Raw genomic sequence first — 27593 nt, 5'->3', positions numbered from 1 at the left:
CCTACATCTCCAGGATTTACTTATTTTATTTTGACCACCTTCACCCATTTTGCTCATCCCTCACCATGCCTCTGGCAACCACCAATATGTTCTCTGTATCTAAATTCACATTTATTTATTTATTGTTTATTTTTTTATTTTTTAGATACTACCTGTAAGTGAGATGGTATTTGTCTTTCTCTGACTGATTTTACTGTAGCCTGCCTTTTACTGATTATAATATCATTCTTTTCTTCAACATATATTTATGGAGCTTCTCCTACATGCCAGGTGTGAGCTAAGTCTTGTAGTCAGGTAGGGAGACTGGCATTCAACAAATAATCATAGGAATACAGAGCCAGAAACTGTGAGAAGTGAGAGGAAGAAAAAAGAATATGCAGGGAGGCAGGAAACAAGCGGACCTGATTAGACTGAGAGGTTAGGGAATAGCTTTCTGGGGAAGTGTTTAAAACAGTCTTCTAAGGTGACCATGTCTTTGCCAGGAAAAGAGTGGGGCAGGGTGCAGGCAGCTTCCAATCAGAGTCATGTGAGTGAAGACCCAGAGCCAGCAAGAGCTTTCCAGGGCTGTGAGGCTGAAAGAGGGCCCCTGTGGCCAGTGCAGGGAGAGCAAGGTGGGGAAGGCTGGCAGGAGCTGAAGCTGGCGAGGGAGGCAGGCCTGGATCCCCAGGGCCGTTATACAGACAAGGGACTTCATCCTCGTAACCAGTGAAGGCTGGGAAGGGCTTTATGGGTGAGCGATATTATCTGCTTCACCATAAAAAGATCACATAGGCTGAACTAAGGAGTATGGATGGGGGAGAGGGGAGGAGGAGTTTATCATTAAATATTCTGTAACACAATCACAATTTTTAAAAGCAACATACTATTCATATATTCAGTATGCCTTATTTAAAAAAATTCATTGGTTTGGTGTTTTTTTGGTTATAATTTTCAAACTAATGAATGTCCCTACAGACAAGTTATTGTGCACAGCAATAATGATTGCCTTAGATGAAATCCCTAGAGGTAGAATTGCTGGCTCAGAGGGCATGCACAATTTTAAGGCCATTTTTCCATATTGCTAAGTTACCCTCTGGAAAAGCTGTATAAATTTCAGCTCCCCCAGGTGGGAATAAATGTACTGATTTCCATACACCCTTGCCAACTCTGACTATAATTTTTTTAAAAGTCTGTCTTGATAGGCTAAAAACAAGATCTCATGTTTTACTTTCTATTTCTTTGACTACCAGCATGAGAGAACATTTTTCGTAAGCATAAGGGTCATGTATATTTCTCCTGGAATTTCTCCTAATCCTGTATATTTATCTCTGGATCAGAGCTCCTTCCAGGATATCTCACACCTCTTTAAGATGTATTGTAGAAATTTCACAAGATTTCCCGGGCAGGCCGACTGTAGCTCCAGGAAAGCCATCTTCAAGATTCAAAGGTGCTGACAGACAAAAGTGACCATCCGGTGAGCAGGAGTCCCAGGCATTTTTTATTTATCACAGAGATTCATACAAAAAAGAGAAAAATAGGTAAGTTAAAAAGATCCTAGTGATAGAAATGCCCTTCTTTCTGCTGATATATAAGATAACCATGAGCTTTAAACATTTAACTGTTTAGTTGATACTGTCCAGTGGAGATAACAACACGAACCATGGATGCAATTTGAAATTTTCTAGTGCTTCAATAAAAAAATAAAAAAGAACTGGTGGAATTAATTTGAATAACATTTTATTTAACCCAATGTATTTAAAATACCATCATATCAACATGTAATCAACTATAAAACTTATGAATGTGCTATTTTATATTCTTTTTTTATACTATGCCTTTGAAATTCAGTGTGCGTGCTGCATTTACAGTGCATCTCAGTCTGGGCTAGTATATTTCAAGTTCTCTAGTCAGATGTGGCCGGTGGCTTCCGTATTGGACAGCATGAGTCTGGATGGTGACCGGAAGGCCTGGCACTAAGAATCACAGCTTTATAGGATTTGAGAGCTGGAGAGAAGTGTCGTGTGTAGTGAGCTAGCACTCACTAAAGGCGCAGAAGGGAGGAGTTCCTTTATCAAGGCCATGTGGCTAGGGAATGGTGTGGTGAGGAATTGGACACAGGTTCATCCAGTACAGCTCCCAGTACAGCTTCTTCTACTTCTGGATTATTGTGAAGTCATGAAGTGCAGGCCACTTAAACTCTGCTTAGGTGGTGAAGGCGGTGTCGTAGTTGTGTTTTACCATGCACAACACAGTGGCTACATTTATTAAAAAAGAGGAAGGTTTTTTTTGTTTGTTTGTTTGTTTTGCTTTGTGGCATGTGATATCTTAGTTCCCCAACCAGGGATGGAACCCGCACCTCCTGCACTGGGAGCATGGAATCTTAACCACTGGAGTGCCAAGGAAGTCCCCAAATTGACCCCAGAAAGCAGAAGAAGGATGAGCAGAGCAGAGAGGAGATTTTCTTGGAAAGAACTTCCAGTTGTGTTCATCTGAGCCTTTGAATGTTGGTCTTAAGGATGTTTCTGCTCTTGCAGGCGAATGGATTCTGGTTCATCTTTAGGGACACCTTTAGGGATGCAGTGAATGGCCAGCAGGTGGTGCCAGACACAGTTGGTAACTGTGGAAGGCGCTAACTGTCCAAGGCGTCCGTGGCTGGGACCACTGGCTGCAGATCGGCATTTGGGGCTCAGATGCTGATTTTATGGGAGACTGGATGTGGAAATGTACTTCATCCTTTATATATGGAACATGGGTAACTGGAAAGTTCATTCTTATTGTCTAAGATAAGCAGAAACATACCTTTCATAAATACTTTTGTACTTTTAGTAAATATTTATCAAAAGCCAGTTTCAGATCTGGCCAGGAAAAACAAAGAAAATCTGCAAGGAGATATTTTCAAAGGCTTGATAGAGAAAAAGAATGTAACATATCTCATTGATACATTTTATATTGATTATATGTTGATATGATAGCACCTAGAGTGAAAAATATTAAGAGAGTTAAAACACAAGGTAGAGAAGTGCTTTGCAGAAGGAAGGACATAAAATAAGATTAATAGGGCTTCCCTGGTGGCGCAGTGGTTGAGAGTCCGCCTGCCGATGCAGGGGACAAGTGTTCGTGCCCCGGTCCGGGGAGATCCCACATGCCGCGGAGCGGCTGGGCCCGTGAGCCATGGCCGCTGAGCCTGCGCGTCCGGAGCCTGTGCTCCGCAACGGGAGAGGCCACAACAGTGAGAGGCCCGCGTACCGCAAAAAAACAAAAAAAACAAAAAAAACAAATAAAATAAGATTAATAATATTTGCCCCCGAGACTAAGCATGGGGCAGGGACAGAACTTTAGTCAGGGGTCCAGGATGCCAGTGGGAGACTCTCAAGTGGAGTGAGAGGGTCAAGGAAACTTAGATCTAAGGTTGGAATAGACCACAAATATTGTGAAATCTAACCCCCACTTCCCACAGTTGATGCTGGAAGCCCTTGCTCAGAATAACTACTAGGTGAGGATGTTTGTCCCTGAGGTGTAAGGGGAGAGCCTGTGTGGGTCTGCTTGACAGAAACCCAGCTTAGCAGGGTTTGTTAATTCAGAGGATATCAGCGGGCAGCCCCCAGGCTGAATCTAGTACACATACATGTGTTGCGTGGCTTGTACTATGTTTTTAAAAATTTCCCAATTCGTTGTTAATATGTAAACATTTGGATTTATTGCTGAAATATCTAGATTGTCTTTTATTTTTTAAAAATAATTAATTTATTGGGCTGCGTCAGGTCTTTAGTTACGGCTCGCAGGATCTTCATTGCAGCACGTGGGCTCTTCATTGTGGCGCATGGGCTTTTCATTGGGGCACATGGGCTCTTCATTGCGGCACATGGGCTTCTCTCTAGTTGTGGCGCGAGCGCTCCAGAGCACGCGGGCTCAGTAGTTGCCCCATGGCATATGGGATCTTAGTTCCCCGACCAGGGCTTGAACCCACGTTGCCCGCATTGGAAGGCAGATTCTTAACCACTGGACCACCAGGGAAGTCCTGAAATATCTAGATTTTCGAGTAGTACTGAGTATTAACCTTCTTGGTCAGGACATATGTCCCTCTGCTTCCTTGCTTTCAACTTCTCTCTTGACCTTGCGGGCATTCAAGTTTAGAACCTTTAACTTGAAGGAGAAACAAAATTTTACCTCCATTCTCTCTGTTTTGTCTGGATCTGAGAATTAAAATGGCATAAGACAGGTTAACAGGAGAAAACATACAAATGTATTTAATAGAAGTTTTATGTGACAAGGGAGCCCTCATAAGAAAATGAAGACCCAAAGAAGCGGCAAAACTGGAATGTTTTTGTGTTAATTTGAACAAAGAGTGGCAATTGTGGAAAAATAAACTATGTGGAGAGGCTGAAGGTAGATAAGAATTATTTTAACAAAGTCTGTACAGAATTCTCTCAGCTCTGATTCCCCATTGAAAAATGTTACTTTTCTCCTGGTAGAGGGAGGGTATCTTTTGCATGTGAGTTTGTTTGTTTGTTTGTTTGTTTTTGTGGTACGAGGGCCTGTCACTGTTATGGCCTTTCCCGTTGCGGAGCACAGGCTCTGGACGCGCAGGCTCAGCGGCCATGGCTCACGGGCCCAGCCACTCCGCGGCATGTGGGATCTTCCCGGACCGGGGCGCGAACCCTTGTCCCCTGCATCGGCAGGCAGACTCTCAACCACTGCGACACCAGGGAAGCCCAGTGTTACATTCTTATTTATTTATTTAAAAATCTCTCTTGCCACCGTCAAGAGTGATAATTGTGTGGAGTAAGAGATGCACATGGTCTTCAGCTTTTGCTAAGGTAAATGTTTCCACTGGGCACTGAACTGTAAATTCCCATGTCAGGACTTCAGCAGGAACCATACTACACTAAACATTTCCACGATGGATGTCGCCTGACTCAGTTTTTTGTTTTCTTTTTCACTCATGATTAATAATGTGCCTGCTCAGCAATGCCTGTACCTGGTCTGCACTGCTCTTGTGTTCATGAGACTCGAACGATTCCTAACACCAGCCAGTGGTTTTCCTTTTCTCTTTTTCTTCTTCCTCCTCCCCTCCCCTCCCCTCCCCTCCCCTCCCCTTCCCTTTCCTCTCCCTCTCCTCCTCCTTTTCCCTCTCCTTCTCTTCCTTTTTCTTTTTAGAGCAGAACACAAATGCATCTATTTTGAACAATGTCTTAAATCGATTTTCTTTTTACTGGTTGCAAAATCACAAAATCCTGGATAGTTAGATTTGGAAGAGATCTCAGGAGTTGATCCACTTTAGTTCCCTAGCTGAAGCAGAAATCTCTAGAGTATCTAGACAGTGGTTGTTCAGCCCTTCCTTGTTCACCTGCAGGGTCAGGGAACTCACTACCTCAGGTTGGGACAGTTCACTTATGAGAATCTTTTCCCAGTTCTTAGAGGTAAGTGACCCTGGCTTCCTCAGCAGGGTTTTCTGAATCTGAAAGGGGTGGCTTTGCTCTTCCAAGTAATGAAGGTCCCCATGCCCTTTATAATTAAGGACCCTTTCTTTTTTTTCTTTTTTTTTTTTTTGCGTTACATGGGCCTCTCACCGTTGTGGCCTCTCCTGTTGCGGAGCACAGGCTCTGGATGCGCAGGCTCAGCGGCCATGGCTCACGGGCCCATCCACTCCGCAACACGTGGGATCTTCCCGGACTGGGGCACGAACCCGCGTCCCCTGCGTCGGCAGGTGGACTCTCAACCACTGCGCCACCAGGGAAGCCCTAAGGAACCTTTCTTATTCAAAATGTATCCAGGCAACTTTGACAAGTATGTGGTTTGAATGCACACAGTGAGCTTCAGTAGCATTTTTTGGTGATGCTTTCTGCTTGGATAATGACTGTACTGCAAGCAGGTCTTATTGTATAAACTGAAAAATACATGATGAGACCCAAAGATCCATAGATGGGTCCATGGGTAAGACCTCTCTCTAGAGGCTTTCCTTCTCCCCAGGATTACAGTACGGTCATTAAGAGTTCGGTTCTCAAGTTGGGATACCTGGGTTAAATCCCATCTTTGCTGCTTAATAGTTCTGTGGCTTTGGCAAGTCCCTACCACATAGACTTGTTAAGTCCTCATTAAGTAAGATAATGTATGTAAAATGCTTAGTGTAGTTCCTGGTACATATGAAGAACACAATTAAGTGTTAGTTGTTTTTAGTACAGCTTTTACTACTACTATACATCAATGCCTAGGGTTCTTTCACTAGGCTATACTTTATGTGCAGAGGTTCTGATTCAGTAGGTGCAGACTGGGTCTCAGGAATCTGCCTTTTTAGCAAGCTCACTGGGTGATTCTGATACAGGTGGTTTTCAGGTCACATTTTGAGAAATGCTGCATTGAAGAAATCCATTGCCTTTAGGATGTAAAGATTTTAGGGCCTTAGGAAGCCCCCAGGCAAAGTGTGGGCATCTTTGTAGGGGGCTATCACTCTTATCAGTTTGTTAACAAGTATTCATTCAACAAACAGCTCTGGAGAACCTGCTGTTCATAGTGCACTGCTCTCTAGCTGGTGAAATAGAAGTGAGACCACAGATGCTACACTTAGAGACCCCAGGGGAAGCGGAAACAAGGTCAATATGGGTGCCACTGGTGATATCTAAGAGGATTTTGTGTGATATTTGAATAAACATTTAAAAATGTGAACTATTGTATATGACCTTCTCTTTTTGATATGGGATACTGTTTTCCACTTATGGTAGTGATAGAAAGTTTATTTGTAAGGCAAAACGATTTCACTTAAAAGAGCAGGTTTATATAAACAAATCTTATTAAGTCAGTGGTAGAAGTGGTAGACAGAGTGAAAATCCTGAAAGTGGTACATGAATGTCTGAAGTTTAGGAAATGCTGTATTTTGGGTAGGACAGTCATGCTGTACTCAATGTGGTTCCTTATTTTATTTTTAAAATTATTTATTTATTTATTTATTTTGGCTGCGTCGGGTCTTAGTTGTGACATGCAGGACCTTTAGTTGCTGCATGTGGACTCTTAGTTGCGGCATGAGGGATCTTTAGTTGAGGCATGTGGACTCTTAGTGGTGGCATGCGGGCTTCATAGTTGCGGCATGTGGACTCTTAGTTTTGGCATGCAAACTCTTAGTTGTGACATGCATGCAGGATCTAGTTCCCTGACAAGGGATTGAACCGGGCCCCCTGCATTGGGAGCATGGAGTCTTACCCACTGGACCACCAGGGAGGTCCCTCAATGTGGTTCTTTAAATGAGGAGAGGCCAGTGAACTCAGCCTGGGAGGGCAGAGACAAGGCAGTGGCCTTTCTCCCTCTTCTCTTCCCATTCATCATGTCATAATTACCATGGGAAGAGCACTTATCTATAAGCAGTGCTCACCTCTCATCGCTTTGCATGACTTACCTTATTGAATTCTCATAACAACCCTGTGAGGTGGGATGAATGTTATCTTCATTATACAGATGAGGAAATCACGGTCACAGTTCATAAGAAGGAGGGTTTGAACTGCGGCAGCTCATCCTGACCTCTGATTCCCAGCCAGTATTCCACCATTTTGACCTAATAGGGATGAGAACAAGTGGTTATGACAAGGGCTTGGAGGAGATGTCTGTGGTGTGTGTGTGTGTGTAGGTGGTGAGGCTTGGCAAGATTGGTTACATAATTATAATTTGTGGGGCCCCGTGAAAAATGAAAACATGGGGTCCCTTGTTCAAAAATTATGAAGAATTTAAAGGCTAACAGAATTTTAAAGCAAACATGGGACCCCTCAGAGCCCAGGGCTGTGTGCCCAAGTTGCACACCTACCCATGAAGCTGGCCCCAGGTCTTGGTGTAGAATGGAAAGGGGCTGAGAAAGAGGCAAACAAGGGATCCCAAGACCCTGCGCCTTTTTTCCCCTTTTCTGATAACCTACATGAGGAGCTGTTGTCACACAGCAATTTCCTGCTGGTCTTCATGCCCTTTGAGGAAAAGAAAACTTCCACAAACACGAAACCAGATAAGGAAGGTTGCAGTGCTCTGTGATGACTTCAGAGACCTTAACACAGCTCCAAATGTCAATATTCCTTCAATGGGTTCTGCAAATAAGAGTCCTGTGGGTAATTACATTTTTAATAAAATACAGTTTGCAGATTGATAGTCAAATAGATTTCCTGTTCTGGAAGCTGAGCTGTTCCTCCCAGTCCTGTCACTGTGCCCTCCTCGTGCTGCTCCCTTCTTGCAAATCTTTCGTAATTAGGAAAAGTCGTTCATTGACTTAAACCTTCAAATACTCTCAGTTCCTGCCAATTCATTCTGTGAAAGAGCTAAATGTTATGAAAATCACCATTTATTGCCCCATATTCGTAATGCACCTGTTTAATGAAATGAAGTAGAAATGAATAATTTTTGGACTTCGTTGGTGGCTGCAGACCTCAATGATAAATAATCATGTGCGTGGAAGGTTTAAATGGAATTTTCATAGAAAAATGCACATAATACCTTGTTTTATTAAGTGACCTTGATACATGAAAGCCTAGATTTATAAAATATATTTCAGAAATCATTATTTACTTTTCAAGATGATTTTTAGCTTTGCAAAAGAATTTGTTATAGTTTTCTTTTAAAGAGCTAGCCTCCTTAGTTATGTCTGAAGTGGACTTTCATTTAAGAAGCAGTCAATTTGCACACAGTTGTTCAGGGTGTCCTCTTTGTGCAGAGAGCAAGGCACGACTGTCGTCCCCTGGAAGAGAAATAATGTGCTTCTGAATGTTGTGTTGTTTTGTGTTTAGGACTGGTATTGCCCTTGGCATCCAACTTCAATTTCATTAATTCTGCATTTATGGGTCCTATTATGAGCAGCCTCTAATCTGAACAAATATGCAGTTTTGTCAAATTAATGCGGTTTTTTTTTTTTTTTTTTTTTTTGGCGGTACGTGGGCCTCTCACCGCTGTGGCCTCTCCCGTTGTGGAGCACAGGCTCCGGACGCGCAGGCTCAGCGGCCACGGCTCACGGACCCAGCCGCTCCGCGGCATGTGGGATCTTCCCGGACTGGGGCACGAACCCGTGTCCCCTGCATCGGCAGGCGGACTCTCAACCACTGCGCCACCAGGGAAGCCCTAATGCCTGTTTTTAAAAATTCCTTTTCACAAAACATGCAATGTCTGGAACAATAAGGAGCTTCTCTGATGAATCCTTCTAGCTGAATGGTGCTTGTCAGAAGTGGATAAACATTTACAGACCTTAGAAGAGTAATACTGCGTTTAGGAAGGATCTGCACTGGCTTCTTAGTGCCCCCTGCAGGGAAAAATACACATATTTCTGTAAACAGATAATTGTCAGGTTCATTAGATGCTCATTCCTTGCCTAATATGGTGTTGGGCATATAGTAGGTTGGCAATAATGGATAAATACGTGGATGAGTCAAGAAAACACTTCTATGTGAACATTCCAGAGAGTGAGATGGTAACTGTTCAGTTATCTGGAACCTGAGTCAAAGGAATTTCCAAATAACTAATTTTCTGTTATACATACAAACATGTGGTTATAAATAGGCTAAAAGAATATAAAATAAAGCTGGTCATGAGCTTAAAGCTCATTTAGTCCCACTTTGAGACAGGCGTAAATGATGATGATGATGATGATGATGATGTAAATGCCATCCTTTGAGCACCTATTACTCTAGACCCTTTACACATGTCACCTCATTTAATCTTCACAATAACTTTGCAAGATAGGTATTGCTATCCCATTTTACAAATGGGGAAACTAAGGCTCAGAGAGGTGGAATAATGTCATCAAGACCACACACTTAGTAGCTGGCTTGAAGCCAGGTCTCTTTTAGCTCCAAAGCCCAAGTTCTTTTCCCTCACCATATTATCTCTGCACAGGGTCCTAGAGCTTGTCTTTGCCCGAGGCAGGATCAGAAAGCAAGTCTCTAGGCTCTTCTGTCATTGTTCTTGGCTCCTTGGCAGGCTACTAGAGAACTCAGACAAAAGGATAAAGGAAATGCTAATCAAAGTGCTTCAAAAGATGTGTCATATTATAACTCTAACCATCAAGGCTTCTAAAATGGGGGCCAAAGGTCATCCTCAGTAAGTCTATTGCAGATTGGGCCAATGGGTTCAGGTTACTCGCAGGGTATTTAAAGCAATCAGGGTGAGATGTGCCGATATAGCCGAAAAATTACACAATTTGCAGTCATGAACTTGGTTTTAGGTCATGACTTGCTATCTTATCAGTCATGTGATTTTGAGCACTTATCCTCTTTGAACTTGTCTTCTCATTTACAAAATAGGAGTGGTACAAACTGACAGAGTGGTTGTGATATTAAATGAGATCATGTCTAGGGAATGTTTTCTAAACTAAAATATAGTTAATGTATTTTTTAATCCCAGTCTCTTGCATTCTTCTTTTCTAATTTTTCAGTTTTTTTGGTTTGGTTTTGCTTTACAGACCTTGTTTTATAGATATTTTATAAACATTTTAATTAAGTTTCCCTAATGTGCTTTCTTTAATTGCTTTGGAGGTAAACAGTGATTTCCCCTTTATAATGGGGACAAGTGTGATTTATTACAAAATTTATTAAAATTGGAAAGTCACATTCAGCATCTGGATTAGAAAAATTATTTGCACACAAGAGGTTTGAGGGAATAAAGTTAACAATAGTAAATGTGGAAAGGTCTTCAGAATGTCAGCTGATGGCTAGGTCAGTAGGAGCCAGGACAAAGTCCAGATAGATTAATGAATGGTTGCTGAGGGCCCAGAACTGAGGAGATAATTGTGCCTGGAGCTGCTCAACCAACACCAAGAGTTGTATATGAAATTTGTAGAGTCTCCCTTTAAGAGGAGTTTTGTTTCACATGCTCACCAATACTCAGGGTCATCAATCTTTCTAATTATACCTATTTTACTGGGTATGAAATGATACCTCTCTGTAGTTTTAATTGCATTTCCCTGAAAATTAAATATATGCCTACCTCATGAACCCAGTTATTCCACTACTGGGTATTTACTCAAGAGGAATAAAAACATAACATCCAAGCGAAAACTTGTGTAAGAATGTTCATGGAAACTTTATTCATTCAAAATAACCCCAAACTGGAAATAATCAAATGTTTATCAATAGGAGAATGGATAAACAAACTACAGTATATTCTTGCTATGGAATACCACCCAACAATAAAAATATTATGTATTACTATAATTTACAACATGATGAGTCCCAAAAATATCAAGCTGAGTTAAAGAAGCTAGGTCCAAAAGAATACTTACTGTGGTTATAGGTAAAACTAATTTTTGGTGATAGGAATCAGATCAGTGTTTCCCTAGGGTGAGGGTGGGATCAGAATTCCCTGGGAGAGGAGACCAGAGAACTTTCTGAGGAGACAGTTTATATTTTAAAAGGGGTGTGGATATCATAGGTGTGTACATTTTGTCAAAATCCACCAAATTGTAATACTTAAAGTCTGTGCTTTCTAATGTATGTAAATTCCACCTCATAAGATTGATTTATAAAATAAAAAACCAAAGAAGTATTGAAAGGGGGTGCCTTTTGGCTGTTGAGGAATCTTAGAGCCTTCACACAGAATGAGTCTAAGGACCCAGCCAGAAGAGGAGAGCGATGAGGGAAGGCAGGAGAGCTGACTCCCCAGACCGGAAGGACTGTCCTGTGATGAAGGGAAGAAACACCCATTTTGTGTCACTCCAGAGCAGAGACAAAGGGAGGGTCAGGGAAGCAGATGATTTGAGTTCTATGGAAAGAAGTGCTTTTTTAAGCATTAGGTATGTCTTATGATAGAGTGGGGTGTCTCAGGAGATGGTGAGCTCCCTGTCACTCAGCTGAGGCTTCTTGTCAAGCGTGTTGTAGAGTGGGTCCTGTAGTGATTGGGAGATTTAACTAGAAGGCCTCAAGAGTCTCCTGTGCAAAAATTCTGCAGTTACAGGTGCTGCAGGGCAACAGGTGGAGCATGAGCTTTGGAGTCTGGCTGCCCATGTCTGAAGCTGGAGATCTTGGACCTGTACCACTAATGAGATTATCTTATGCAAGTTGACTTCTTTTAGTCTCGGTTTCCTCATATTAAAAAGGGTTGTGTTTGTGTGTGCGCCCGTGTGGGTATGTGTGTTTATCTTCCTTCTGATCTGTAACCCACTTGCACTGCTTCATGACTTCACAGAATTATAACTGAAGCTGAAATGGAAATGATTAAAGGAAAGGGCCTAGCAAAGCACCTCACACCTATACTAAGCACGTGATAAGTGCTCAGTACATTTTAGCCATTGTTATTACTATTGCTGCTATTATGATTCTAAGAATTTTAAGATCAGCTAATGCCAAAGGTAGATGTTTGGTGGCAAAATTTATAAAATCTCTTATCTTAGACCCTGCAAATAGCTGTTATGTCTATCAGAAAGTACGATTAACATTCCACAGGTTAATTTTAAAAAATGGGAAAATAAACCTTTGTGGAATACCAAATTCTGTGGATAAAAAAAAAGTCCAGTGCCTGTGTATCTTTGACATAAATAGATTCTTTTGTACTTGGTTATGTTTTTACTTGGCTTTGAGTCGTGGTGATCTAGCCAACTTTCTGAGGAAAGGTGTCGTTGGTAGGATTAAGCTGACCTTGGTCCCTGTCCTGTGGGGCTGATCATGGTGGCACAACGAACACTTTTTAGTTAGAAGGTTGATTTCAAATAATCTGTGTAAAATGGTACCAATGAACTTATTTGCAAAGCATAAATAGAGGCACAGATGTAGAGAACAAACTTATGGTTCCCAAGGGGGAAAGGGGCGGAGGGGGGGACAAATTGCGAGATTGGGATTGACATATACACACTACTATGTATAAGATAGGTAACTAATGAGAACCTACTGTATAGCACAGGGAGCTCTACTCAGTGCTCTGTGGTGACCTAAATGGGAAGGAAATCTAAAAAAGAGTGCATATATATATACATGTATATATAACTGACTTACTTTGTTGTACAGCAGAAAGTAATAAAACATTGTAAAGCAACTACTCTCCAATAAAAATTAATTTAAAAATCTGCATAATTTCCCCAAAGTTTCTGATGGATTAAAAATTTCATTTATTTAGGATAGGTCATTCAATCACATGGGTCAGAATTTAAAAGGAACAAAAGATGTAGAGTAAGACATTTTCCTTTTCCCCCACTCCGTCCCCCAATTCTCTAGCCATTCAGGTCCCCTCTCCAGGGGTAAAGAATTTAGCCAGTTTCTCATGTATCTTTGTAAACACATGTTATACCATTTCTGGATCTTTTTTCTACATAGACAGTAGTTTACCTCAGAGCATTTTTTACCTTGTATTTTTCACTTAATGTTCACCTAATCATATTTCGTTTTTGAAGTTGAGAGCTTTCTTTCATTGCAACGACTGCATAGTTTTCCATTGTATGTAGTTAATCATACTTTATTTAACCAATCTGGTGTTTATGGACATTTAGGTTTTCCTCTACTTTTGCTCATCAAAGCAAGGCTTCAATAGATAATTTGCTTCATAAGTCATTTGACACATGTGCAGGTATATCTGTGGGATAAATTTCTGGATGTGGAATTGCTGGGTGAAATGACATAAGCACTTTTAAAACATTTTGATAGATCTTGCCAATTTTCCCTCCATTAAGGTTATACCAATTTACCTTCCACCAGCAATGTTGACCTCAAATCCTTACCAACATGATACATTCTCAAACTCTTTGATCTTTGCAAATCCAGTGAGTAAAAAACTGGGGTTGAGCATATCTTCATATGTTTAAGAATAATTTGTGTTTCCTCCTCTGTGAATTCTCTATTTATATAACCTTTGCCCATTTTTTTGGTCAGTTCAGATATATTAATGCTTTTCCTTTATTGAATTTATTAGAATAAAGATGTTTATAATATTCCCTTTATATCCTTTTGCCTTTCAGACTTTAAGCTTTATTTAAGAAATAATGTACAGTAACATTTTCACTTTTGGAGTACAGTACTATGAGTTTTAACACATATATAGATTTGTGTGACCACCCTCACAAACCTATATATAGGATATAGAAAATCCAGAAAATGTACTTGTGCTGCCCCTTTGTAGTCAAAACTTCCCCCATCCCTAAACTTTGGCAACTACTTTGCCTGTAGCTATAATTTTGCCTTTTCCCAAATGTAATGTAAATGGAGCCATGCAGTATAAAACTTTTTGAGACTGGTTTCTTTCTCTCAGCGTAATGCCTTTGAGGGTCACCCTTATTGTTGTAAATATCCAATAATTCATTTCTTTTTATTGCTGAATGGCATTCCATTGGATGGATGTGCAAAAATTTGTTTATCCGTTCCCCGACTGAAGGACATTTGAGTTATTTCCAGTTTTGGGTGATTATAAATAGAGCTGCATTAAGCATTTGTGTATAGGTTTTTGTGTGAAAATAAGTGTCCATTTCTATTGTGTAAACACCTGGGTGTCAGTTTATCATGACTGATTTTTTTCACTATGGCTACATTTTCCTGTTTTTTTAAAAAAATATTTTATTGTGTACTGTTTATTGATGATATTTTATAGATTCTGGATTCTGTAATCTTCCCCCAAAGATGGTTTATTTTTGTTTAGTAGGCAGTTCAATTACTGGATGATTACCTAGTAATTGTGGAGATTTGGTTTTATATTTTATTTTGCCGTATTTGTGAAAAGCCTGAGGTAGTTCACAAACCCCTCTAACTTGGTGGGACTCAGGTTCTAAACTTTCCTCTGTGGATGATATAGTCAGGGCTTGGTTGAAGGCTTTGTTGGGTGGATCTAGGGTAGACATAGTCCTTACTCATAAGAGGAAAACTTTTTGGTATGTCAGCTTGCTACCTAGAGACTTAATGGGGTGTTAATAGGTTTTTCTACCCAGACTGGGCTGGACTTCCAATGTCCTCTAGCACTACTTGATCTCTAGTATCTCTTTTTCATTCTCAAGCTCATAGCAGCCAGTCTCTGGCAAGCACAGTCTCATCCTGTGCATGTGAGCTCAGCCTTTGCACTAGGACTTTTGGAGGACCCCAACAGGAACTTCCGTGGTGCCTCTCTGTTACAGTTTTTCCCTCTCCAGCACTCTGCCTCCCAGTTTCCAGCTGTTTCAGCTGCCCTAAACTTTGATCTTGGCCACTTCTTCTCAGCAGGACGACCATGCTCTGCTTGGACTTCAGCTCATTGCATCTTCATTAGGAAATTGTCCCTAGGCATATTGCTGGGGTGATTTTGCAGCTCAGTTCATGTGTTTCCTGTCTCTTAGGGGTTGCAGTTCTTAGGCTGCCTATTGTCCAATGTTTGAGAAAAGTGGCTTCCTCAATTTTTTTTTTAAATGGTTATTTGTGGCATAGGAAAAGTCTGGTCCCAGATACTTCTATAGGAAGCTTACTTGAATGACAGATTCAGGATGATTTATTAAGGGCAACCAGGGGTCTTTTGCTTGCAACCTAACTTTTCATCAAGGACAACTTTGTTTTTTCAAATGTCAGAGAACTCTGTGTTGAAGGGTACTAGGGATCTGACCTGGTTTGGTAATTTTTTTTTTTTTTTTTTTTTTTTTTTTGTGATATGCGGGCCTCTCACTGTTGTGGCCTCTCCCGTTGCCTATGCACAGAGCATAGGCTCCGGACGTGCAGGCTCAGCAGCCATGGCTCACGGGCCCAGCCGCTCCGCGGCATGTGGGATCTTCCCGGACTGGGGCATGAACCCGTTTCCCCTGCATCGGCAGGCGGACTCTCAACCACTGCGCCACCAGGGAAGCCCTGGTTTGGTAATTTTTGAGTTATTCTGTTTGCTACACTTTGTGGATTGGGAACCTTTTCCAAGGAGCTGAAGCATAGCTTCTGTAAAGTACACTAGGTAATGAATTTTTAATTTTCAGTCCAGTTTTACCACAGTAGTAAAAACAGGTTCAATTATATGCTTATTGGGAATTCTCTATTCTTATATATTCTGAAGAGTTTTATTACAGCACAGATTGTTTTTCCCCTAGCACAGCATGACTTCAGGACAGTTCTGCCCTTCTCAAAAGAGGTAGTTTTCTTTTTTCATGGAATGGAGACAAGATTGGTAAAGGAAAGAGAATATATAACACAGTTGGAAAACTTTGTCCCTTTATTTAACCTTGTGTTAGGTAATAACAAGTTATGGGTTATGTTTACTAACTTTTCAGATGTGGCTATGATACTCTTATGTCACCCTCCCCAGCTGGAGGAGAAACAGGTTTTGGAACAGTTCCCTAGTGATGGACGACCTAGTTTCTCTCTTGTTTCTCTACAGGGTGTATGACAATTTTTCAGTCTTAATGCTTGTTCATTTATTCACTAATTGAGACCTTAATAAAGGTTTTCTGTTGTACAATGTGCTATGTAACAAATGCCTTTAAAATCTCAGTGGCGTACAAAAAAAAGCATGTATTTATTTAGCTCATGAGTTCGGTTGGCTGGGGGTTGGCTGACATAGGCTGGCCTCAGTAGGAGCCATTGAGTTCTGCTCACCATATTTCTTATACTCCTTCTGGGACCAGTGAGCTAGCCCAGAAATTTTGTTCTCATGGTTATGGCAGAGGTCCAAGAGAGCAGATCCAACTGCATGAGCACATTTCCTGCCTTGGCTGCATTACATTTGTTAGACTCCTATTGGCCAAAGCAAGACACATGGCCAAGCCCAACATCAGTGAAACATGTTCCTTCTATGAGAGTAAAGAGGAGGATGTGGGTATTATTGAACAATAATAAAATCTCCTGCAGGAAATTATTAGATACTAATCACTAAGGCTACAAAGAAGAATGAGACATAGTTGTTTGCTCTAGGAGCACTCAGAAAATTGATCCTGAACCATAAACCGTGATCTTACAGCTAATGGAAGGTATAGAGAAGGAGTTAGAACTCTAGTTCAAATGAATAGAAACTCTTAGGCTTTTAGGATTTTTTTCCTTTTAATTTCACACCCTGGAGGATGTTAAACTTGGATTGCTGGCAGTCTACCAGAGCATTGTGTTGAGCTGAAATCCGCTGCTATTAATAACCAGGTATACTGTGATTTTGAGATTTAAAGCCATGATCTCATGTTAGAAGTTACAGTGAGCCAGGAAGCTGTTTGGGTTTATAACACTTTTAAAGCACTTGGGCAAAGATGTTGGAGATTAAAGGGAAAACATAAGCAGGTCTGTACACAGGGACTCAGAGCTCCATGGCTTTGTTTTAGGAACTCTCAGTAAGAAAGGTGCGATAAAAAACTGAAATATGCAGGCCATCCAAGCACGTGAAGCGACAATCTAGGGTTATTGAAATGAATGACTAGAGGGATCAAGGAAGATCTTGATGGATTGCAGAGAGCAGAGCAATGGCCTGGAAATGCTGCTGGTGTCTCATGCCTCTTCCCCTTTTCTGAGGGCCTCTTCCTCAACAGTTCGTGCAGTTAGGCCTGAGGAAATCTCATCAGACCTGGCCAGAGGAATGCTGAGAATTTCATGCTTTTTTTTTTTTTTTTTTTTTTGAGCCATCCAAAATTCATGATGCTGAAGTCAGGTGGCCTGAACTGAAAGTCTGGTGTTACGGTGCCCAGAATCCCCAGACCCTCCCAAGTCTGACTGTTGACCACACCCGAGGGTGACTGAATAAAGGAAAGAAGTTAAATGGGAAAAAAAATTATTGGGACACAAGAAAGAAAATTTCAGGTTTTGTGGATTCCACTTTGGGAATATCTGCTCTGGTTCAACTCTTTTGTTTCCAGTCGAGGAAATAAAGGCCTTTCTTGAGGTCACATGAGTCTATGGCAGGGCTAGGATAGAAACAGTTTGGTGGCCTCATGGTGGCAGCTAAAGCTAATGTTTACTGAGAACTTGCTATGCGCTAGGCTATTCTAAGCTATACTATGTGTAGATTATATCCTTTTGTCTTCACTAGAATTCTGTGAATTAGGCACAATAATTACTCTTATCTAACAGAGGAGGTAACCGAGATACTAAGATACCCCCAAACGGTCTTTTGTCACACAGCTAGTAAGTGGGGGAGCCATGATTCAAAATCAAGTAGTCTGACCCAGTGCCTGGACTCTTCATTTTTATTCTGCAATGAGAGAGATGGTTAGACAATGACGTACATTAAAGGTGTTGAATAGACAAGGATGTCCCCCTTGGAGACTTGAGAGATCCCATAATTGTAAGGCAGAGAGCCCTTAGCTTATCCTTACAGAGAGGTGGGGCTGGAAAAATATTGTGAGTTGTGTCAGAACTGCTGCAGGAATTCTGTAAAGCCTTGTGAGCTGTCCATGGTGCTGAGTCCCAGCTTCATCTCATGCATCTTTGTCTATTGCACCCATCACCGATGTTTAATAACTTTCACCCTAGATGTCTAGAATTTGAAAGCCTAATAAGATAGCAATAAATAATAATTGTATTTCTACTGACTTCTAGACATTTTAGACGCGTTATTTCACTAAATCCCCGCAACAATTCAGTGACCTTTCTTCTGAGGAAGAGAGAAGCAGATGAACTACTACCATGTTAAAAGGCAGAATGAAGTAATTACTTGTTAGAAGTATAAAATTTGGGATGTAGAAGGGGGTGATGAGAAAGTATTTATGGGGATTTTGAGCTGGAACTAGAGGGATAATTTCAGTAAGGTTAAACACCACAGAATCTTTCCCACCATAGAACTTCAGGCTACTATCTGAAGTAGTACTACTTCAGCTGCTACCAATTGAACATTCTGAGTGTGTGAGATATGCCTTCTTGGTTTTCCTGGACCAGCACATTGGTGAGTGGGATATGTGCTGAAAATTCAGATCATTTACTTTTTCCTCCTTCACTTAGAGATGTTACAGCTGAGGGTCAGTAAAATAATTATTCAAAGTCATGCAACAAGAGGGTGGCAGAACCAAAAGAAACAGGACCCAGGTCTCATGATCAGTACTCCTCATTTATTACCTATTTTAGGATTTCTCAAAGCTAGAATCATGGACCAGTTGCATCAGCAATACCCAGGTGCTGAATAAAAATCCATGGTACTGAATTCCATGCCAGACCCACTGGAATATAATTCCTGGAGAGTGGGGCCTGAGGGTATGGATTGCGCGTAGAACACTGATAGTCTATCAGATGTACTAAGGTTCCGTTGGGAAATTGATGCTAGCAATATTGTTCCTTTTACAATCGATTTAAAGCATATATCACATAAAAACTTATACATTTATTATGTAGTTGCTATACTCCTGTGATAATCTGCCTTTAAGAAAATATGCTTCTTATTTAAGAATTGACTTACTGGCATGTGAATATTCACTGTGCATTTATTGGCTGAATGTTTTTGAATATATTTCTCGTTCCTTCAGGACTACAGTTTTCCCTTGTGTAAATGGAACTGTAACACCTACCTTGTAAAGTTTCTGTAATATTTATATGGACAATTCTAATAGGACAGTTGTCTGGTACATAATAAATGTTTTCTACATGACATTTATTTTTAGAATTGGTTATTTTAACATTGTAGTTATAAAAATCATGCAACTTTTTTTTTGATTTTTAATTGCTGTACCTTTTAAGTCAAGCATGCATTATATCTTGATTTAATTTTAAAAATCAGTACTTTATGTTTAAAAATATGTTTCTTGGTCAAATACTATTAAAATGAAGAGATAGAAACACACAGTGGTCAAATTTGGAAAGGTAAGAAGGCATCAGATCATGAAGAATCTCATACGTCATGCTGAACATTTTGGATTTTATCCTGTAGGCAATGGTCAGCCATCAGGGAATTTGATCTGGTGAGGATGAGGCACAAACAGTGTCTTGGCAAAACTAATTTGGCACAGGACACAATGGAGGCAGGTAGGGAAATTTAAACATTATAGCTCACATAGGAGGTGATAATTTCCTGTATTAGGTTTGTCCACTGGGAGTATGAAGGCAGGAAGAGACCTGAGAGGTCACTATTAAGGAAAATAGAAAGTATTTGGTTAATGGATATGAGGGAGAAGAAAGAAATGAAGATAACTATGGGATTTTAAGCTTGAGTGATGAGGCTTGACAGCTTGACAGAAATAGAGATTATCTAGAGGGAGACCTGGATATGGGTGGGGAATCAGTCTGAATCTTGATCCTGTTTTACAAATTGTGAAAAATGTGATAATAGGCAGACGTATTCACTCCTTTATACATGAATCAGTTGAATGAAAAATTTCAAGTACATTTAAATATAATTTCTTTAAGAAATGCTACCCCTACCCATCCCTCGTAATTTTTATTACACTTCAGTTTTATTCTTTGATGTATCAAGGTTCTTAGTTGCAAGCAAAAGAAACTACCTCTGGTTGACTTAAACAGGAAAGGAGTTTATTAAAGTAATATTAATTTGCTCACAGAATCTCTAGAAAGATTGGAGATCCAGGCTCAGAATATGTTCAGAAACAAGGGATAATGAGCGGCATCCACATCCATGGCCAACATAATGCTAAGAACCAGTCTGTGAAGACACTGCTGCCCCTCTGTAGAAGATGGGATGTTATGGCTTGTACTGTCACTGGCAATGGAGAGAGAATGCTATCCCTGACTCTGATGTCTTTGGAAATTTGAAGCTTCTGCTGCCGTTGTTGCTCCCACATCCAGAATAGAGTCTCCTCTGTTCTTGCTTCTTTGTATTACTAGGTCCTTACTCAGAGTCCAAGGTAGAGGCCTAGTTGGGCAAGCCCACGTCTTATGCCCTAGCTGAAAGGTATAAGGGTCTTGCTTATCACTGGGATGGAAGGGTCTTGCTTTTCAGCCTCTGTGGTGGGAGGTGGACCCTGCCTCCTACCAAGATTCCTAAGAAGGGACATTCATAATTACAGAAAGGACATTGAGATACTTGGCAGCCAAGAAAAGCATAGCAAACAAACTGAAGAACCAATAACCAGTGTCCACAATACATGCCTGTAAGTTATATTTTATATCATGAGAGCAGAGTATCTCTATAGAAATACTTTTTTCTTTTCTTTTAAGTTTGCTTCAAATATAGATACAGAATGTCATAAGAATCAAAGCACTTGCAGTCACATCTAAAAAGGTCAGAAAATTGCCCGGTATTTCATGGCTGGGGTTGCTCAAATTGCAGCCTATTACAGACTGAAACAGGGCACCATCTGACCTTTTCATGTGGCAAGATGTATTAACAGAACTCCCTCTTTCTATGATTTTTTTTGCCCTTTCACCCATTCCCGCTTATTTGAATTCAGCTCCAAGAGGGAAAAAATTAAGACAAAAGATGTGGTCTGAAATTTCAGGTTGGGGGTGAACTGATTCTAAGTTTGAATTTAGGGAGGAAAGAATTTTCTCATATTTATCTGAGTAGAGCATTGCATTGGCAATCAGGAAGCTCAAATCCTAGTCTTGGGCAAGTCCTTTTCTCTCTCTGGATCCGAGATTCGTCATTGATGGGGTCCTAGGATTTGGACTCAGGAGGAACCAGATTTGAACTCCCACTTACTGACTGGTGTAAACTTGGGAATATCATGCTTTTAGCCTTATTTTTTTCATGTGAGAAGTGGAGATCATAATAGTACCTTCCTCATGGATTTATTGTGTGAATTAAATAAAAGCAATGTTTATAAAACTTGAGGATAAAATAGGATGGTTGTACCCTAGGTGATCTTTAATGACTTTCCAGGCATCGGAGAATCTGCTGTTTCATGTAATTTGCGTAGTGATACACACAGTCTGTGTATATGTGTATCTTATAGTTCATATATGCTAAAGTGGGTTTTAGAGGAACAGGGATTCTCAGGAAGAAGAGAAATATTCATTTCTTTTTTTCTCTCTTCCATGATCTGTGAGTATAGCTTCTTTTAAAATACTGAAAGATACTCAAATGATATGTGTGTTGCATATTTAATACCCCTAGGAACCTGTGATCCAAATGAAGAAACCAGAAAGACAAAGTTCTATATTTATATGGGTTGAAATATAAGATAACCATCGAGGCAGTGTCATGATGAGAGAGTAGGTGCTGTGAGCTCAGAAGAGGGAAGGGAATGGGTTACACTGGGCAGAGTGGACAGAGCCAGCTTCTTGGAATTCCAGAGTTGTTCCTCAACATATGCAGTTGAATTTATAATTTGTGTCAGAGCAGCCTTTCTTAAACCTGCCAGATTTGACTATGGGAGCTGAGATGCTTATATCCCTCCAAAGGTTGGGGAAAATGGCCAGTGTGATGGTTTTAAAGCAAAATCTCTGACATGTTTCCCATCCACAGATGGGAGCTAATTCCCCTCCCTTTGAACATGCATGGGTTGGCTTTATTGACTTGATTTTAATGAATAGAGTGAGGTGAATGACTTTGTTGATTTCTGAGTCTGTGTTAGAAAGGGCAATTCAGCTTCCAGCAGGCTTTCTCTCTTTTGGGACACTCACCCTTGAAACATTTATACAGTGTAATACTATATGAAGTTATTGTATTTATTTTTAATGAATGAATGAATGAATGTATTTATTCATTGTTTTTCTCCACCCAGTAAAAAGTAAACTCCATGACCTCAGGTGTTTTATTTATCTTATGCTCCATCCAACATCTAGCTCAGGCCTGACACATAGATGCTCAGTGGGTATTTGCTGAATGAATGACTGAGTGGTTGAGTAGATAGAAGGTTCTAGAGGCCAGGGTGACAGAGGTTTGAATACTATTAGCATATAGATGATAAGCAATAAGGCCAGAGCAGATAATCCGGGGATAGTGTATAGATGAAGGTCAAGGACAGAACTCATCAGATGTCCTGTGATCTCACTAGCTTTCTCATAACTAGATTTAACAAAATCTCTGCTTTCACTTTAGGAGACAGCAGAGTGCTATGCTTAAGAGCAGGGACACTGAAATCATGCGGCCTGGGTTTGAATCCAAACTCTATACTTACTATGTGACCTTAACCCAGCCTTTTAACCTCAATGAGTCTCTGCGTTTCTTTATATAATGGGGCTAATGGTAGTACTTAACACATAGGGACTTTTTTTTCATATAGGGACTTTTAAGGGTTAATATAGATTATAGCATAGAACTCTATAAGCCTTAAATAAAAATCAGTTATTATTATTATTATTATTATTATTATTATTCAAATTATTAAGCATAGGATTTAAATGCATTGACCTAAGTGGGAATGACTGTAGTAAAAATACAGACATTTGTATAGTACTTTATAATTTCTAGTGCTTTTGCATTTGTCGACTCATTCAATTTTCAGCATATATCATTATCCCTAGTTTTTTAATATTAATAAATGGCAAAACTTGGGCAAGAACCTAGATTTTATATTTCTCAAGTCCAGTGGGCTTTCAGACTGAGGAATCAGAAGGAGAATATCAAGTACAAAGATTTAGAACTGACACTCACCCATCTTGGATAAAACTGATTTACCCCTGAAACAGTTTGGTGCTAAGCCTTTGAATTATATGTATCCTAAAAATTTCCAGCATTCAGTGGAAGAATGTTGCTCTGCCATGGTTTGTTTGGACTGCAACACTGGAGCAGTTGAAATTAATCTTTTTCATTACTTCATTCAACAGGTGCTTGTAGAGCTTTGTGTTAGGCACTGTGTGGGATACAGAGGAGTACAATTTATAGATTTTGACCTTTAAGTTTTTATTGCTTAGCTTGGGTGAGAGGAGGGTAAAGACACACAGTGTGAAGCCATAGCTTGATAGAGCAGAGTCTAAACTTTCAGTCTGTGTTTGAAGTTTAGGGAAACTTATATGAAATATGGACCATATTTCCCCTTAATCAAGCAAGCATCACTTGGCAGAGAAGCCATTAATCATTGCTTTCTTGTCATGAATTGACTTGTTCAGCATGGGGAGGAGATTGTTCAAGGTACTGGAGACTTTTTCTCATCATGTATTACGACATATAGTTCCTGCGTGTGAGACTGGAAGGTGGGAAGAAACAGCAAGACCGCGTGAGCCCATCCCCAGCTTTACTGCTTCTAAACCTCACTTTGACTTTCAGGGGCAGTAGAAAGGCAATTAATTCCTTCCTTCAACAAACACTGACTGAATGCCTCCTTTGAATGAGGCATTGTGATACATGCTGGAAAGATAAACACAAGAATAAGGGCTTGTCCCTGTCTTCAAGGAGCTCACAGGGCAGAGGCAACAGTATAGAATCATAGCACTGCTCTTGAGTCACACTGCTTGGGTTTGTATTAAATTTCTACCACTCAGCAGCTGTGAGACCTTGGGCAAATAAGTTAACTCCTCTGTCTCTTGATTTCCTAGCTTAGGAAATGGAAGTAATAATGGTGAAGATTAAATGAGCTATTCCATGTGTCCTATAGCACTATGCCAGGCACATAATAAGTACGTAATATTAGCTGTTATTATTATGAGTGTACAGAAATATAGAGAAGTTTCACTTCCAGTTAGGATAGAAAGCTGGAAAGAGCATCAACCCCATTCTAAGACTGAGAAAAATTCAGCTAACTGCAAAATCATAACTTGTTTTTGGACCTCTTAGAGAGCTGAGGTCACAGAGCAAGCAAATTCTGAAATGGAAGAGGTTTCTCCGAGGAGAAACTGGACATGTGGACTGTGACATTTTCTGTGACAGAAGACAAGAAGAGAGGATGCTACTATACAAATGAGTAAGAAGAAATCAATTAACATTTTAATGTATTTCTGTAGGCTGAATATGGTCTAGAATGAAATAAGAGAAGTTGTGGACTCCCTCATACAAGAGGAGTTTGCACCCATTCTCAAGCTCTATTCTATAAATCTTCACCAGGTGTTCACAATAAAGTTTGGGGTCAGGGAAAGAGACCAGAGAGAGCCATCCTCACTAATGCAGGTATGGAGGAGGGGATTAGCCCCTGTTAGAAAGGTACAAAATCCCACTCTCCTTCCCAGAACCATATGTCCTACAGAGCAAAAGACTTAAACTGCTGGGAAAGGGCAGCACTCTGTAACCCTCAGGAATAGCTGAGGAGCCATTGTTGCTAGAGGAAAAGGCAGAGGCTCAAAAGATCAGGTCTAAGTGCATGAGCACATTTCTAGTCTCTGCTGAATTACATTTGCTAGATTGACTCAATCCCTGACACCAATGGCCTGACCAAAGAAGAGTCATGCCCATTTCCAAGCATAAGTGCTATTAATCTCATTGCTCTATGCACAATATCTCACATTTGATAAATAATTATGATTAACTTTAATAATTAATTAATCACTCATGATAGCAATTTAAAAAAGCATTATCAAGAGACAAAGCAATCAAGAGAACCAGACTCAAAGATGACTAAGATGTTAGAACAATCAGTCAGGGACTTTAAAACAATTATAGTTAATGTGTTGAAGGATCTAGTGGGAAAGGTGGACTATACATATGAAGAGATGATAAATTTCAGTGGAGAGATGAAAACTGTAACAAAGAGTCTCATGGAAATGCCACAAAAACACACACCACATAAGTCAGAGATAAAGAATTCTTTTGATGGACTCATCAGTAGATTTGACACAGCTGAGGAAAGAATCAGTGAATTCGAAGATAGGTCAATAAGAACTACCCAAACTGCAACACAGTGAGAAAAAAGGAACAGAATATCCAAAAGTTATGACAGAACATCAAGTGTTTTGACAGTTGTATAATTGGAAAATATGGAGAGAGCATGGGGTAGAAGAAATACTTGAAAAGATAATGACTGAGAATATTCTAAAAATAATTAAAGATACCAAACTAAAGATCTAGGAAGCTGAGAAAATCCCAAGAAGGAAAGAAAACAACAACAATAAAAATAACAACAAGGGCTTCCCTGGTGGCGCAGTGGTTGAGAGTCCGCCTGCTGATGCAGGGGACACGGGTTCGTGCCCCGGTCCGGGAAGATCCCACGTGCCGTGGAGCGGCTGGGCCCGTGAGCCATGGCCGCTGAGCCTGCGCGTCCGGAGCCTGTGCTCCTGAACGGGAGAGGCCACAACAGTGAGAGGCCCGCGTACCGCAAAAAAAAAAAAAAAAAAAAAAAGAAAAAGAAAAAGTAACAACAAATACAAACACAACTAAGCACACATTCAAACTGCTGAAGATGAGTAGTAACAAGAAAATACTGAAAACACCCACAGAAAAAAGACACATAATGTACATAGGAATAGGTATGAATTACAGCTGATTTCTTTCAGAAGATTTTCAAGACTGTGGGCAATAGAGTGACATCTTTATTATTATTTTTTTACATCTTTATTGGAGTATAATTGCTTTACAATGGTGTGTTAGTTTCTGCTGTATAACAAAGTGAATCAGTTATACATACACATATGTTCCCATATCTCTTCCCTCTTGCATCTCCCTCCCTCCCATCCTCCCCATCCCACCCCTCTAGGTGGTCATAAAGCACTGAACTGATCTTCCTGTGCTATGCGGCTGCTTCCCCACTAGCTATCTATTTTACGTTTGGTAGTATATATATGTCCATGCCACTCTCTCGCTTTGTCACAGCTTACCCTTCCCCCTCCCCATATCCTCAAGTCCATTCTCTTGTAGGTCTGTGTAGAGTGACATCTTTAAATTACTGAAAGGAAGAAAAAATTCTAGCCACCCAGAATTTAATACCCAGTGAAAATATCTTTCAAGGTTGAAGGTAAAATAAAATTTTTTTTCAGATACTCTAAACCTGAAAGAATTTATTGCTAGTGGACCTGTGCTATAAGAAATGTTAAAAAAAAAATTCAGGCATAAGTAACATGATACCAGACAGAAACTTGAAAAGAAGATAAAGATCTCTGAAAATGGTAAAAATGAAGGTAAATATATGTAAATTTTATTCTTCCTCATCCTGAAAGAAAACTTTCTAAGGCAAATATGGTAATAATGTATTTTGGAGTGTAATGTATATAAAGGTAAAATGTATAACAACATCACAAAGGATGGGAAGGAGAAATTGGAAATATGTTGTTGTAAGATTCTTACATTCTATATGAAGTAATATAATATTTAAAGGTAGACTGATAAATCCTAAAGGCAGTAACTAAAAATATTAGAAAGAGGTATAAGTAATAAGCCAACAGGAGCAGTAAAATAGAATTAAAGAAAATAGTCAATCCAAAACCATAGATATGTAAAAATCAAGGTTATTTGGGGGAAATGGTGGGATGTCTGGTGAAGATGTTGACTGTGTGGAAAATATGGGGTGAGCACAGTGTGTTAAGAGAAAAGGTTGAAAACAAGGCATCTAAGAGTTTGATTATGAACAGCTTTATAAAGTAGTCTAGATTAGTGATATTGAATATTTAATAAAATAAGGTTTTTTTCATCAACTTTAATAAAATAAGGATTTTTCACCTAAGTTGATATTGTGGTGCCTCTTCGTAGACACAATTTCTTTAATGATAAATGTGGCTTGTGATAGGTTTGTGAGGTTCACAAAGATGCCTGAATGTCATCCTCTTAAGAAGGCAAGGTAATTCATTTCACACTTTTGAAGGAAGGGTGGCTTAATCATAGGTGTGATGCTTGTTTTCAAATAGAAAGCCAGTCATTATATGTAGGGATATCTGTTGCTTACCTCATGTATATTCCTCTGATTCCTCCTTCTTGTTATGTGTCACAATATTCCAAGCCAAGTGATTTGGGTAGGATGGATATAACTCTGAGCTTCAGGGACAGTTTCTGAAGGGCACAGGCCAATCAGCATA

The 27593-nt window shown here is 40.0% G+C and overlaps 1 long non-coding RNA gene across 2 annotated transcripts; it reads right to left on the bottom strand.

Moving 5' to 3' along the window:
- On the bottom strand, positions 1 to 27593 carry LOC309804285. 2 transcript variants are annotated; one of them, XR_014294107.1, is made up of 5 exons: positions 27464 to 27593; positions 9184 to 9238; positions 7367 to 7522; positions 4037 to 4172; positions 1 to 1429 (listed from the first exon to the last, which is right to left on the bottom strand). It is a non-coding gene; the product is annotated as an uncharacterized lncRNA (long non-coding RNA). The 2 variants fall into 2 exon arrangements; XR_014294108.1 differs by lacking the exon at positions 4037 to 4172.

This window comes from Mesoplodon mirus, assembly GCF_964341445.2.
Source record: "Mesoplodon mirus genome assembly, chromosome: 5".
NCBI lineage: Eukaryota > Metazoa > Chordata > Mammalia > Artiodactyla > Ziphiidae > Mesoplodon > Mesoplodon mirus.
This window is presented reverse-complemented; position numbering and strand designations above follow the sequence as displayed.